At 37.4% G+C, this 14,546-nt stretch overlaps 1 long non-coding RNA gene across 2 annotated transcripts in view; it reads right to left on the reverse strand.

Moving 5' to 3' along the window:
- LOC144064635 (uncharacterized) overlaps positions 1–14,546 on the reverse strand; it is an 87,462-nt gene that overhangs the window by 21,299 nt on the left and 51,617 nt on the right. Inside the window, exon 5 of one of the 2 annotated variants that reach the window (XR_013296847.1) lies at positions 7,845–7,926. This is a non-coding gene — a long non-coding RNA (uncharacterized LOC144064635). Of the gene's footprint in view, positions 1–7,844; positions 7,927–10,949; positions 11,171–14,546 lie in introns of those variants that run through there. The other variant, XR_013296848.1, reaches the window with a different exon arrangement.

Here is a 14,546-nt window from a genome sequence, read left to right on the forward strand (position 1 = left end):
AAAACATGCAGCGCCATTGGCCACCACCAGTTAGCAACTTTTTAAGCTGTCTCAACTTCACAGTATTTTGAATATGTAAAAAAATCAACAGTCATACGTAACATAAGCAGCGAGAGAGGTTAGTTAAAATGTTCTCGCAGCTTTCTAAAGTGTTTCGATTGACTTTTCATCCCAAAACTTCCAGAGTCCAGAGTGTATTTCTCCCCTTCACGCTTTAACAATTTAATTAGTTCTTCTAACTTCTGTGGAACCATTTGACTCAATCAGAAGACACAAAGGATTTGCTGAGGAAAGAGTGTACCTTCAATTCCATGGATGGATTATTGAGTTAATAATATTTATTCACGATGGCATTTGAAGCAAATATGAGGGCTTGTCAGAGAAGGAAGTGATCCTTAACGCTACCTTAAAATTGCTATAAAATTGAAAACATGATTTCTAGCTTATTGTTTCTCCAGAAACTTCAGACGAGTTAATATCTTGTGACTATTTTAATTTAAAAAAGAAAAAGAAAACAACCCCAAAAAACTTTGCTTTATCGGTACACCATCACTAGTCATGCGGAAAATGCTACCTAACTAGCATAGCTGGCAGTTGTCGTTATTTTAGTGCCGAAAAACTGCATTTTAATGTGGGATTGTTTACAGAATTTAACGTAAACAAAGGTAGGACTCTTAGATTGTGATCACCTAATTTAGGGTTCGAGAACCAATGGATTGAGAGCCACATGTGGCTCTTTAGATGGCTGCATATGGCTGTCCGCTAACCTGTGCGGTCAAATATGGAAACCGCTGGGGAAAGAGCTGAGTTCCAAACAGACCAATTGGAGCATCACTGTAGCGGCACCCTGGCGTTGACACTCTCTCTAGCGCCGATACTCTTTGAGACCTCTTTGCGACCTCTTTGCGACCTCTTTGAGACTCTTTGAGACCTCTTTGAGACCTCTTTGCGACCTCTTTGCGACCTCTTTGCGACCTCTTTGCGACCTCTTTGAGACTCTTTGAGACTCTTTGAGACTCTTTGAGACTCTTTGAGACTCTCTGAGACTCTCTGAGACTCTCTGAGACTCATTGATACTCATTGATATTTATTAATACGCAACTCAATCTAACAATGTTGTCAAAAGACATCTGAGTTTTTCTACTTTAAAAGTGGTGAAATGACTAAAAAAGGCACACATTTTCATATGTTTTTACTTTGTATTTGCTTTTTAGTAAATTCTGAGTATGGTTCTCGAGGAATAACATTTGAAAATATGAAATGTTTATGGCTCGCTCTAACATAAAGGTTCCGATCCCTGACTTAACAGGTTAGTAAGATATTAACGAGTTTTTTTTTAGCTATCTTGCACTAATTGTTACTAGCAAATGTAAGTGATTCTACGGTAGTGTTTCAAAATACAAAAGTTGACAGAATACTTCCCCTTAATAAACCAATTAATTGCACATTTAGATTATTTTTACTTTGTATTAACCACAATTTTTTGTAGTATCGCAATAGGTAACGCACACAAAAAAAAAAACACATTGATACAACCATGAATAGCACACTGCAATGCGGGGGTTTATTTTCTGTATTTAATAGAAAGCTAGCGGGAGAGAGCGCTTTTAAAGCGTTTGATTTACAGGAGGCAGCTTTAAGGAACATTTTTACGCGCTTCATTTCATACAAAAACAAACAACATCAGCGTTTATAGCTCCTGCGGTCGTACTTTGTCTTGTCCTTGCTCGCCCCTCACGCCAGAGCGGCCTCTCGCATTATTCCGCGGCTAGCACGCAGGAATTACCCGGACGGTCATTTCGTCTCATATTTTTTTTTCCCCCTCCATTTTCCATTTTTGAGGCGACGTTCCGGTGGCCTCGGGGCTGGCTTCAAAAATCAATTGGCTAGAAATGACATCTGCCAGCACGTGCCAGGAGGGCCGCTCGCAGGTACCATAAATGAAATCACGACGTCCTAATTGCGTGCTGATTTATGCAGTTGTCTCGCCGCATTTTCCCGGCTCGGATCGGGCTCGTCGCCCGGCGGGACCCCGCTGGGGCCCGCTCGGTCATACATAACGCATTTATTTATTTAGCTGTCCCTTCAGATTCCCGGCATGGTTGAGGTATATGCAGCAGAGACACAGAACCGCCTCCTCCTCAACCGTCGCCTTCAAAATCCAAAGTTGATTAATTCACTTTTCTGTCTTGGGCTTTTATTTTTTGTTTTGTTTGCGGCTGTGACGGCGCGTAAAAATGAAATGGCAGCGCAGACAACTGTCACTCTGCTCAAGTAAGACAAATGCAGACGCCTGAGGCGGTTACAGCACTCTTGCATTTGCCTGCAATCAACATCCACGACAGTGTCTTGTTTTTATTCCGTGGCCTTTATTTTATCGTATTAAAGTTAAGTAGAGGCAGCCAGTAATGTGGTTTATGGAATCAAGAGACAAACAGATACAGTTGGAGTATTTGTGTCGCTAAACCAGAAAACACAGAACCACTCCAGCCCTTTTAGTTCTTTTTGACATTTTTATGTGATAAGTGAAATTTGACATATATATCGTGAAGGGACTTAACACAGCATAAAAGTCAAGAGAATCCCAATTTCGATAAATCAATTTATCACACTGGACTTTTTTTAACAAACGTTTAGGAGACTAAACAAACCTTATATAAAAAAATGGGGGATAAAAATACAGTTGGATGAGCTATGTAAACGTCAATACATTTCGGCCTCAACTTGCATGCAAAAACATGCGATCACGGCACCCCTAGTGCGAAATACAGTCCCTAAAATCCACAACTGATCCCACTTTTGATCCCGCCATCTTTTTAAAAACATACATTAGCATGCATGCTAGCTTGCACGTCGCATCCTTATGTATACATTTAATACATAAATTGCAACAGACACTGAGCGCCAAATGGTCAAAAAATATGGTACACCGTTTTTTACATCTTTAGTGCAACTTTACGAATAACACTGCGTTACAGGACATAGTCCCCTAATGATTTAAATATATATCATTTTGCTCTTGTCCACGTTTGAAAGGTTTCTCATGATACAGAAATAATTCCAACAGATAAAGAAGGGCTGGCTCTAGAGGTGACTGTGTAGTTCCCCACAAAAAGTGCTTGTTTCAGTTATGTCTGCCAAAATTAAGGACTCGAGTTGAAATCAAATATGCTTAGTTTACAAAATCTTCCATCACAAAGCTCCTCCTCCACTGCAAGATTTTGTACAAAAAATTCAGACACATCAACAAGGGCTGGCTCTAGAGGTGACTGTGTAGTTCCCCACAAAAAAATGCTTGTTTCAGTTACGTCTGCCAAAATTAGTGGGCTATTGAATTGAAATCAAATATGCTTAGTTCACAAAATCTTCCATCACAAAGCTCCTCCTCCACTGCAAGATTTTGTACCAAAAATTCCCACACATGAACAAGGGCTGGCTCTAGAGGTGACTGTGTAGTTCCCCACAAAAAAGTGCTTGTTTCAGTTACGTCTGCTTAAATTAGTGGACTCATGAATTGAAATCAAATATGCTTAGTTTACAAAATATTCCATCACAAAGCTCCTCCTCCACTGCAAGATTTTGTACCAAAAAAATCCAACAGATCGACAAGGGCTCGCTCTAGAGGTGACTGTGTAGTTCCCTTCAAAAAAGTGCATTCAGCCAAAACACCTTCTCTGGAACTCAATACCAATTAGCATACGTGAACTCCCATCTTTGAACCTCTTGGCCAATCATCTTAAAGCCTGGTTGTTAGACGAACAAAATTGCGATCACAACGCTGTCTAAATCTACGCCTGTCTAGGATGCGTCAACATTTATCTTCAACCTACACAAGGGACTAAAGACGGAAATTAGCCCTCAGCTACAATATCCCATATTTACATATATATCTTCATTAAAATGAATACGAACATGTTCATTAACATGTGCTGTCCTTTATTAAATAAATCAAACTCAAACTCTAACTACCTTGTCATGCCCCTTACTACCCAACTAGGAACATTGTCTTTCTCTGTGATTCACTCAATTCCTTTCGGTCGTGGCTTGAACTTTGACTAAATAAAACATGAGACAATGGCGGCAAAAAAAGGTGTCCACCAGGCCTTTGGGCATCAAAAATTGATATGGACCTCAGCGGACCACGGCAGAAATGTTTCGGGTTCTTCAGTCCATCCTTGTCGCCTCGGTGACAGCCCAATAGGGGGGGTTTGTGAAGGACCAGAGACCAGACAGACCCAATTTTTATGACATCACAGCACCGGCCGGCAGAGTCGTATATAAGCGAGAGAGATGCACTGATTGGAAGGGAGTAGAATGAAATGGACTTACGAGAATAAAGATCAAGAGCCAGACAGCGAGAGAGCGAGCAGACCAAATGTGAAAGCAATTTCTGGGATGTAAAAAAAAAAAAAAAAACAAGTTGCCAGTAAATGACCTCCCAGAAATTGGGCAGGGAGGGAAAATACGGGAGCGAGACAAATTAGACGGCGGTCCGCCTTGAAGCCATGGCAAACACGTCAAGACAACCTCCCCACTCAAAGTGACATCTTCCAATATTTGTCCTACGTTTGCTACTCCCCGTCAGCGTGGTTGGGTGCGGGGGGGCTTTCACTACTGGGTGATGAGAGGGGGGCTGCGTCTGCTATCGTTTAATGCCATGAACAGCTCTGCTTTTTCCAGCTCATTAGCCATCCCCTTCTTTGTCCCGGGCCATTTGATAACAGCATTAATCTAAGGCTCCACTAGGCTTCCTCAGCCTATTTATCGCTATTTCATAAAGAGTCACCACTCAGGCATAGAGATGCCATAGCCCCCCCCAAGCCAACCCCCCATTCCTGGCAAAACTGGTCGAAATACTTCCCATAACCTTGTTCGCAAATGAACTTAATTGCATTGACATTCAAATATTAAAAATCTAAATTCACCAAAATACACACGCTGGCTAAATCTGAGTTTTTCGGCATTGGGAATATTTTTTCAGCCATCTTGTCATTTAAAACAGATGGTGAATGAATCCTGGATGTAGGAGGCAATTTGCGGTATTTTTGGACAAAATATTTGGTACGTGCGAGAAGAAAGGTGTTCAAGTGGAGGTCCGGGGGCAGAATCTGGCCTGCTGCATATTTTGGGTGGCCTGAGAAAGTAAATCATGAAAGCAGACGTTCTGTTTTATGATCAACTTCAAATGGATTATAGATGTAAAAGAGAATGTTTCCTGTTTATTCCCTTTTTAAATCAATAATTCTATTTTTTTAATCCAAAATTTTATTTTTTTGTGTCGTTTAGATTAAAACGCATTTTTTAGATCTGTTTTAGATCTATAAGAAACAGAATATTTTGGGTCCAGTTCTTTCAATCCGATTTAAAAAAGAAAATCTAAATATTAGATCTAAAATGTTTCCTCTTTCCCCTTGTATGGTCCACTGTAAACAAATGTAATATTTACTCTTTTTTCCTTTTTAAACAAATAAAAAACAAATTTTAAAATATATGATAGATTTAAATTTGCCATATTTTCTGAAAAATAAAAAATAAATCCACCATAAGAGAATATTTGCTATTAAGAGCCTCAAAGAAAAGATTTGTCCTGATTTTAACATCGAAAAATGATTACTCTTTTTTTCCTTTTTAAATAAAAAACAAAAGGATAAAACCTATGATAGATTTAATATTTGCCCTATTTTTTTATTTAAAAAATTAAATAATTTTTAAAAATCCACCAAAAGAGAATATTTGCTATTAAGAGGCTCACACAAAAGATTTGTACTAATTTTAATGTCGAAAAATGATTGCTCTTTACTTTTTAAATAAAAACAAAGGTTAAAAAACATGATTTAATATTTGCTCTATTTTCTGATTTAAAAAAATTGAATAAATCTTAAAAAATTACCAAAAAAGAATATTTGCTATTAAGAGGCTCAAAAAAAAGATTTCTATTCATTTTAAAGTCGAAAAATGATTAATATTTTTTATTTTTTAATTAAAATACTAAAGGTTAAAACACAATAGATTTAATATTCACCCTATTTTCTGATTTAAAAAATTAAATACATTTTCAAAATCCACCACAATAGAATATTTACTATTACGAGGCTCAAAGAAAATATTTGTACTGATTTTAACGTCCAAAAAAATGATCTCTCCACGATCGGAAAAGCTGTCAATTCATAAATCGATGAATTTTAGCAGCCTAATTGGAAGACATAATGTATGAAAGCGAAACTATGACATGGCCAGCTACAAAAAAAATGAGTTTGACACCCGTGTGCTAGAGCAACCCTGCTACACGGCCAGCGATTTCTCCCGTGGGCTATCCGACTTTCTTAGGCGGCGAGACGGGATATATGCAAAGCGCCTCAGGCTTCACCATTCATCCACAGAGAAGAGATTTAGTGGGGAAAAGCACCTACTTTGTCATTTGAAGGACCAGGCAGTCCATTCATTGCATTATTTTCTGCGCGGGAAAAAGTTATTAGACGTTTGTGTGTGTGGGTGTGTGTGTGTGTATGTTACTGAATTTTTTTACGATGCTCTGCCCCCTCCATAATGAGTGGCAACTTCCATTTATTGTCACCTGAACACCCAGTACTTCAAATTTAGTAGCTCATCGTTAGCCAAAATGACACAATAAGTATGCAGTATGCATAATAAGGGTGAAATTAATATTTCTGCTTTTCTATCTTTTTCTCTGTCATAAAGATTGGGTTTAAATTGTCACTTTGAGTTGAACTGATTGTCTACGGTTTTTGATTTATCCCCCTTGAATTGGACGGTACACTGAAAAGCGGGATATGAAACATGTTTTTAAATTGATTTTTATGATATACTTAAATCAGTTGCTGGTCAATATGACATTAATTAAAGACTTTAAAGACCTTAACTATAATATGAAAATATCTAGGATGCAACCACTTGTTTCCGATGAACCAATAGCAGACCATAAATGGACTTACACCGTTTAAATGACATATTTACAAAACGTTTAAAAAATATTTTGCCTTTTTTTTTGTCCTAGCTACAATTTCGCTTTGGGGACTGACTTACCGGCCCCGTTAATTTCCAGTCATCCATCATCTGTCCCGTGTATTCTCGCGAGTGTTGCAATGCAATGGAGCCTATCGCAGCGGACTATCCGCAGTAGGTGGAGTCAAAACAAAACTGGCTCCATTTGTTTTGTTTTAGAAAAAATGACCCAAAAACTGAAATCACCAAAAGCTCAGAGTTGTACAGTTTGAGAATTTTGGTTGACCATTTCCACAACACTAAAACCAATTGAAACCGTTTCTAAGCAAGTTCTGAAAGTATTGGACTGAAAGCCAAAAACACATCACCACTGTCAGATATTTAAAAAAAACAAACGGCTGAACTGGAACAATACTGTCAAATATGCAGACCTTGGTTTACAAAATCTTCCAACAGAAAGCTCCTCCTCCACTGTAAGATTTCTAGAGGTGACTGTGTAGTTCCCTTCAAAAAGAGTGAATTCCGCCAAATCACCTTCTCTGTCCGTGCCTCACAAATCTGGAACTCCATACCAATTAGCATATGAACTCCCGTCTCTGAACCTCTTGGCCAATCATCTTAAAGCATGGTTGTTTGACCAACAAAATGGCGATCACTGTGTAAAACTCTGCTACATGTGTGTCTAGTATGTCTAGTATTTGTCATTATGTTCAACCTACCCAAGCAACTAAAGATGGAAATTATCCTCAGCTACAAATCTTACAAATGTACGTATATACGTTCATTACCAAGAATATAAATATGTTCATTAATATGTGCTGTCCCTGATGAAATAAATCAAACCCAAATTCCGACATGCCTGTAAAGTCAAAATTACTTACTCAGAGCCATGGGTGTCCGACACTTAAGGGGTCCAAGCAGAAACTATTAGAGAAATTGGGTTCCACATGCCTCATTTTGCTCCTGTTATTAAAAAGGAAAAAAAAATATGAGGGAAAACTGCATAAACAAAACTGAAACGGTACATGCAAAACCATAACGCTTGATGTGGATGTATTGAACAGTATAAATTTGAAGTATGGCTTTCAATTACATTTTGTCAACACTTGCGTTCAAACAAACCCTCGACAAGGCTTTTTCAGGATTTTTTTTCATTTTTTTTATTGTTTTACTGCTGGGTGTTTTGCAGGAGGGCGCCGGCTGTCAAAATGCGACGCCATGATGGCGTGGAAACGCTGCCAGTTCCAATAACGCAGCCCAGAGATCAACACAATGAAAGGTGACCTTGGCATAATTATGATTCATCAAGAGAGGAAAAATTCCCGGGACAAAATGGGAGGACTGAAAGCACCCCGCACTTTCCCCACTGCAGAAAAAAACAAAAAAACACACCATAATAAATACCACTTGTATTTTACGAGGGGAAGAAGGGCAGACAACGGTGGTGAGCCGTGGGACTGAATCGCAATGTCAGTGATTCATTTACAGCCAATTGACAGCAGGCCATTCCGGGTTTGCCGAGATTGGATTGGCGGTATGGATTCATTTTACTTCTGTTTATTTCTATGAGCATTGTGGGTATTATTATCCGGAATAACTGGCCAAAGAACCCATTGCATTTGTTAAAGGACGTTTCATTGCCAAAGTAGCGTGGCATTGTTCACTTTTTGCATCCCAGAGATCACATGAAACAAACTTTCAGATGGTCTTTTGTTGCCAAAAGGTGGTTCTGACGACCTGTACCTGCTCTAGAACCAAAATCACGCATCTAAACTACGACTAGAACCGCACAATGAACAAAAACAACCATACAAATACTAAAAACTAGGTTAAAAGTCACAATATTAAAACTAAACAGGGGAGACACACACCGAGGTAAACATTACTTACAAAAACAGCAGATAGTACTCCCACCAGACATACCAAAACACGGGGTTTAAATACACAGACAGGGACTGATACAAGGGAAGGGGAGCCAATCGGGACACATCAGGCAAAATGCATACAAATTATTCAGACAGGACACACAAGGAAAACAAACAAATCGAGCAAATCTAATAAAATGTGATAGTTATCGTATTTTCTTGCATATTAGCCTCCCCGCGTATAAGCCGCACCCTTAAAAATGGTCTTAAAATTGTTGAATTCAAATTTTTTCACCTCGATATTCAAGGTTTTAAGTGAGTTTTTCACGTTTTATGCAAGATACGGTATATTTTTTTCGGGAATTTCATTCATAGACATCAAAATAAATTTTGTTTAGCATTTTATCTGTATATCTTTTCTCTATTTTGGAATAAATTACCATATAGGCCGCATTGTCTTGCGTTATGGCGTTTCATCTTTGTCACCTTGCAGTTTCGTGCATGTCAAGTCTAATTTGTGCGCATATAAGCCGTACCCTCGATTCAGTTATTTTTTTAGCGACAAATACGGCACGTGTGAGAAAATACGGTATAATTTATCGACGAGAAACGTATGATGACGGTTTCCATCATTGCACAACTCTTGGCTCATATTAGGGGTGAATTACTGTGCCTTTCAGACTCCCCGAACGTGGACGACAACAATGACCCACATTCTGCTCGGGCAGAACCCACCTGGCTCAGTCTGATAAAGAGGTTGCAAAAAAGACAAGGCGAGCGCGGCACCTGAAGGCATCGCAGCCAGCTGCTTCATTCGTCAGTGTTTGAGCTTTTTTCAAGGGTTTTGTCTTTGAAATGATGCAGAGGGGCGCACTTGGAAATGGTTGCTCTCGGGGGCACATGCCCCAAAATGCAATGAAAATAGTTTATACACTGATCCTTAAGTCTACTTATAAATTCAACTTTGGCAATTTGCAAACAATGGGAATTTGGTTGAAATATGGGCAGAAATGTGGTGACTACGACTTATTTGTAATGTGGACTACTACTTATTTATTATGTTGACTACTTGTTTTGTATTTATTGATTATTTATCTGTCTGTTTGTTATGGTTATTTCTGCACTTCCCTATTTATTTATGTTGTTGACTATGAATTATGTTGACTACTTATTTATTGATTATTTGTTTATCATTATTATTTATTGAATATTGATTGACTATTTGCTTATCATTATTATTTATTGATTATTTGTTTATCATTATTACGTATTTATTATGTATTGATTATTTGTTTATACTTAATATTTATTGATTATTTATTGACCATGTGTTAATCGTTATTATTTATTGACTATTTATTGGTTATTTGTTTATCATTATTATTTATTGATCATTTGTTTATCATTATTATTTATTGATTATTTGTTTATCATTATTATTTATCGATTATGTATTGATGATTTATTGACTATGTGTTTATCGTTATTGTTTATTGATTATTTGTTTATTGTTATTTTTATTGATTTATTGATTATTCGTTTGTTGTTATTATTTATTGATTATTTGTTTATCGTTATTATTTATTGATTATTTATTTGTCGGTTTGTTTTTTGTTATTTGTGCACTTTGTGGTGAAGCTTTAAATCTAATCATACTTGTATAATGACAATAAAATCATTCAATTCAACCTTAGCAAAGTTCCCAAATCTACTTGGTTTTTAATATATCTACTAGATTTTGTGATAATGGCCAGATTTTAGGAAATGATTTGAATGGCGGATTTTTAAAAGAAACTGATTAGAAACTGACCAACATTGAGAGAAAAAAAAAAACAATTTTCACACTTGACTATAACTAGGTAAGAAAAAAATGTTACAAAACTTACATGCATATGCGGCATTCATCCATTTAACTTTCCATTTTATAATGTTTTTTATTATATTTTCGCACTTGTCCAGCCAGTCGATATCTTACAATGATCAATTCTATTGATTATATACGGCCTCATATATTTACGAAGAGTTTTTGACAAGAAAATAAATAAAAAATAAAATAGTTTGAACATATTTTGAATGGTCCATCTTATGCAAACTCCAAGAAAATGTTTGAATTTGTCCATTTGCTTGTCACTTTGAGTGTTCACAGTGTGTCCGCCCTCTGACAAAATGAGAGGGAAATAATTGGCGTGTGGTTAATTAAAGGTTACAGCTTGACGTAATTGTGCATGACAAATCAATTAAAAACTCCCATTATTTAATCACAATACACATGAAATAATTGGTGCATTGGTCCCCTGGAGGACCGGCCAATGTGGCGGCCCGTTTCGGGTCGATAGCTTCCCCTAAAAAAAAAAATTGGCGATATTGCCAGCTTGGAAGACCTTCACGCGTGTTTAAGAACATTTCCAGGCAAGGTTAAACACTTCACAAGAGTCTAGAGGGGACATTTAAGGTATGCCAATTGATGGCTTTAGGCCCGGCCAATCAGATCAAGAGTTGGTGGATCTCCCAAGAGATTTCATGGTGTGAATCCATCGTGGAAAAAACTTCCAAAGCCAGATATGAAATAGCGCTAATTGATATAATAAGAGTTATGTTTGGTATAGCTTTGTCATTAAATGGCAAAAAAAATGTATTTGTTTAATCATTTGTTTCTGTGTTTTTAGTTCAAAAATCATTTTGTAAAATCTAAAAATATATTTAAAAAAAGCTAAAATCAACATTATTTTAGATCTATAAAAAACTGAATATTCAGGGATTTTAATCCAGTTATTTTAATCAATTTATTTAAAAAAATCTAAATATTATATCTAAAATGGTCTGGCCCACATGAAATCGAGTTGACCCTAACGCGGCCCGCGAACCAGCGAATCAGATTGACCCTCAACTTTTCTAAATAAACACATTGCCGTCGTCAAAACCCGATGATTTCATTCGCCGTCTGAACCCTCGGTAAAAAGGGTAGAAGATAACGTCCCCCCCATCTGGGCTTTCTGGGTCAGCCTTAATCAAACGTCACATTCAGTGACAGTCCTCCTTGACAGTCTCGGATAGCGGCCATCACTCAACCCTAACTTCATCCTTCACCCCTCATCCTAATGGACAAGGCACCCCCGAACATTTTCCACAGGTCTCTTACTCTTCAAGGTAGCCTTAATTATCAATTTCCTATTCACGGCCAACGTATTCGTCACGATTTGGCTCATTGCTGGCAGGCCGGCTGATGAGTTTTTCGCCCCTCGCTACCCGAAGATACGTAGACGATTGCGGCGGCTCGCATGGTACGCCGAGATTGCCCCCCCAAAGGGTCGAGGGAGGCATTTCCGAACCGGGTTACTTTTCCAGCCCCCCCGACTTGTCATCACTTTCACAATTACTCTCGGAGTAATTGCGCCGGGAAGTGTTGATTCATAAGCCGCCTTTAAGAGCTCCCCGAGCTATTAATCTTGGCCTGGCTCGTTCCATAATTATGAAGTTATACGTGTTCATTTAAACTGTCAACACAGCCGTCTTGGATAATTGACCCATTGTTTGGTCGTCTGGGCGTCCTCTTTGGATTGTTTGGGGCTCGTCACTTTCGATTTGTTCGTAAAAATGATGTCCAGAGACCCTGACGGGAGGGCTGCGAAAGATGACTGACAAATCCCATTAAAGGAGGGTGAATAAGTGAATACAACTGTAGAAGCAATCTTAAAATGTGTCATGGTAATATAGCAATGACAGGTTTTGTAGTGGGGCGAGCTACACAGCCATTTTTGTTTTGTTTACCTTAATATTATCTTCATATCTTTTTTAGGAAAAGTTAGGATATTTGACTCATCTATAAGTATTACTATTTCTGAGAATGTGTGGGTGTGCATTAGTGTGTTTGGCCATTAACATCGGGCAAAATGGAGACAGCATTGTGCGATCGGGCAAGTTAGCGTACAATTAGCTTAGCATTCATGTTTTTGGTAAAACAAAAAAGCAACAAAACTACTAATTTCATAATAGTTTGTTTTTAATACGATCTAATTCTCCCAATATTATGACTTTAATAACATCATCCGTAAGTAAAAATAAGAATCAAAACAATGTGAATTACAATTAGCTTAGCATTCATGTTTTTGGTAAAACAAAAAAGCAACAAAATGACTAATCTCGGAATAGTATGATTTTAATAAGACCTAATTCTCCCAATATGATGACTTTATTAACATAAAAATAAGAATCAAGGCAATTTGTTAATTACAATTAGGTTAAAATGCCTGTTTTTGGAGACTACCCGTCTAAACGTGTGAAAACAACTTCCAACTCAGATAAAAAGCAACAAAATGACTAATATCATAATAGTATGATTTTAATATGATCTAATTCTCTATTATGACTTTAAAAACCATCAAACGTAAACAAAACAAGAATCAAAACAATTTGTAAATTACAATTAGCTTAGCATGCACTTCCATCTCACATGCCCCCCCAAAAAATCAACAAAATGACTAATCTCATAATAGTATGATTTTAATATGATCTAATTCTCCCAATATGTTGACTTTAAAAAAACAAACATAAGCAAAAACAAGAATCAAAACAATTTGTAAATTAGCAATTAGCTTAGCATCCACTTCCATCTCACTTCCCCCCCAAAAATCAACAAAACGACTAATCCCATACTATAATTTTAATCCAATTAAATTCCCCTAACATTACAACTTTAATAACATCCCACGCAAGTAAAAACAAGAATCAAAACAATTTGTAAATTAGCAATTAGCTTAGCATCCACTTCCATCTCACATGCCCCCCCCCAAAAAAAATCAACAAAACGACTAATCCCATACTATAATTTTAATCCAATCAAATTCTCCTAACATTACAACTTTAATAACATCCCACGCAAGTAAAAACAAGAATCAAAACAATTTCCGTATTTAAATTGCTATTTAAACGGACACCACCGTTTGAGGATGCCTTTTTTTGTTAATAAAAATCCGTTTTACGAGAAAATAGCCGACATATCACTGGGACAGATGTTATAATTGCACTCGTATTTTTTTTTTTTTTTTGCTTTAGCTCTTCAGGCCGGCACCACGCAGATTTATCGTTGCAGAAAAAAACTCTTCCGCACCATTAAAAAAGCCACAAACCAGCCAGTGAGCTCCCCAAGTTACTTTCCCTTCCTCTCGTGGCAATTCTTTCCACACTTGCCAGGATCTATTTCCTATTAGAATTCATCCCAGAAATCATGTCGGGGGTGCCGTGCTCCTGCAGCTCCAGACTCTATTAAACGCCTCATTCAATTTTATCATTTAGTTTCTTTATTTGACATTAAGGACTTTGCCACAAAAAAAGGCTGCGGAATTATTAGTTTAAAGAGAGATACTGAGTGAGAGAGAGAATATGAAATTAGACGTCTGAATATTGGGATTCACAGTCTGAGCTTTGGGAGTTCAACTCCTTGAACTTCATTTTTTTTTTTTTATGCCGCACCACAGCTGCGTTTGCATTTTCAACAGGGGGCTGATTTTTTATTTATTTATTTTTGTCTTGATTGCTTGGCATGATGTAAAGATTGCGTTATCATCTCCCCATTTAACAACGGGAGACTTTGCGTGATCTCACGGTGAGGTCACGGGGAGGATTTGCGTCATTTTTTTTATGCAAAATGGCAAAAAGTTTTCAATTTTTAAAATGATGTAGTTCGGGAGGAGGCGGGCCGGTGCATGAGTGGTTAGCGCG

The sequence above is a fragment of the Stigmatopora argus genome, chromosome 2, assembly GCF_051989625.1.
Source record: "Stigmatopora argus isolate UIUO_Sarg chromosome 2, RoL_Sarg_1.0, whole genome shotgun sequence".
Lineage (NCBI taxonomy): Eukaryota > Metazoa > Chordata > Actinopteri > Syngnathiformes > Syngnathidae > Stigmatopora > Stigmatopora argus.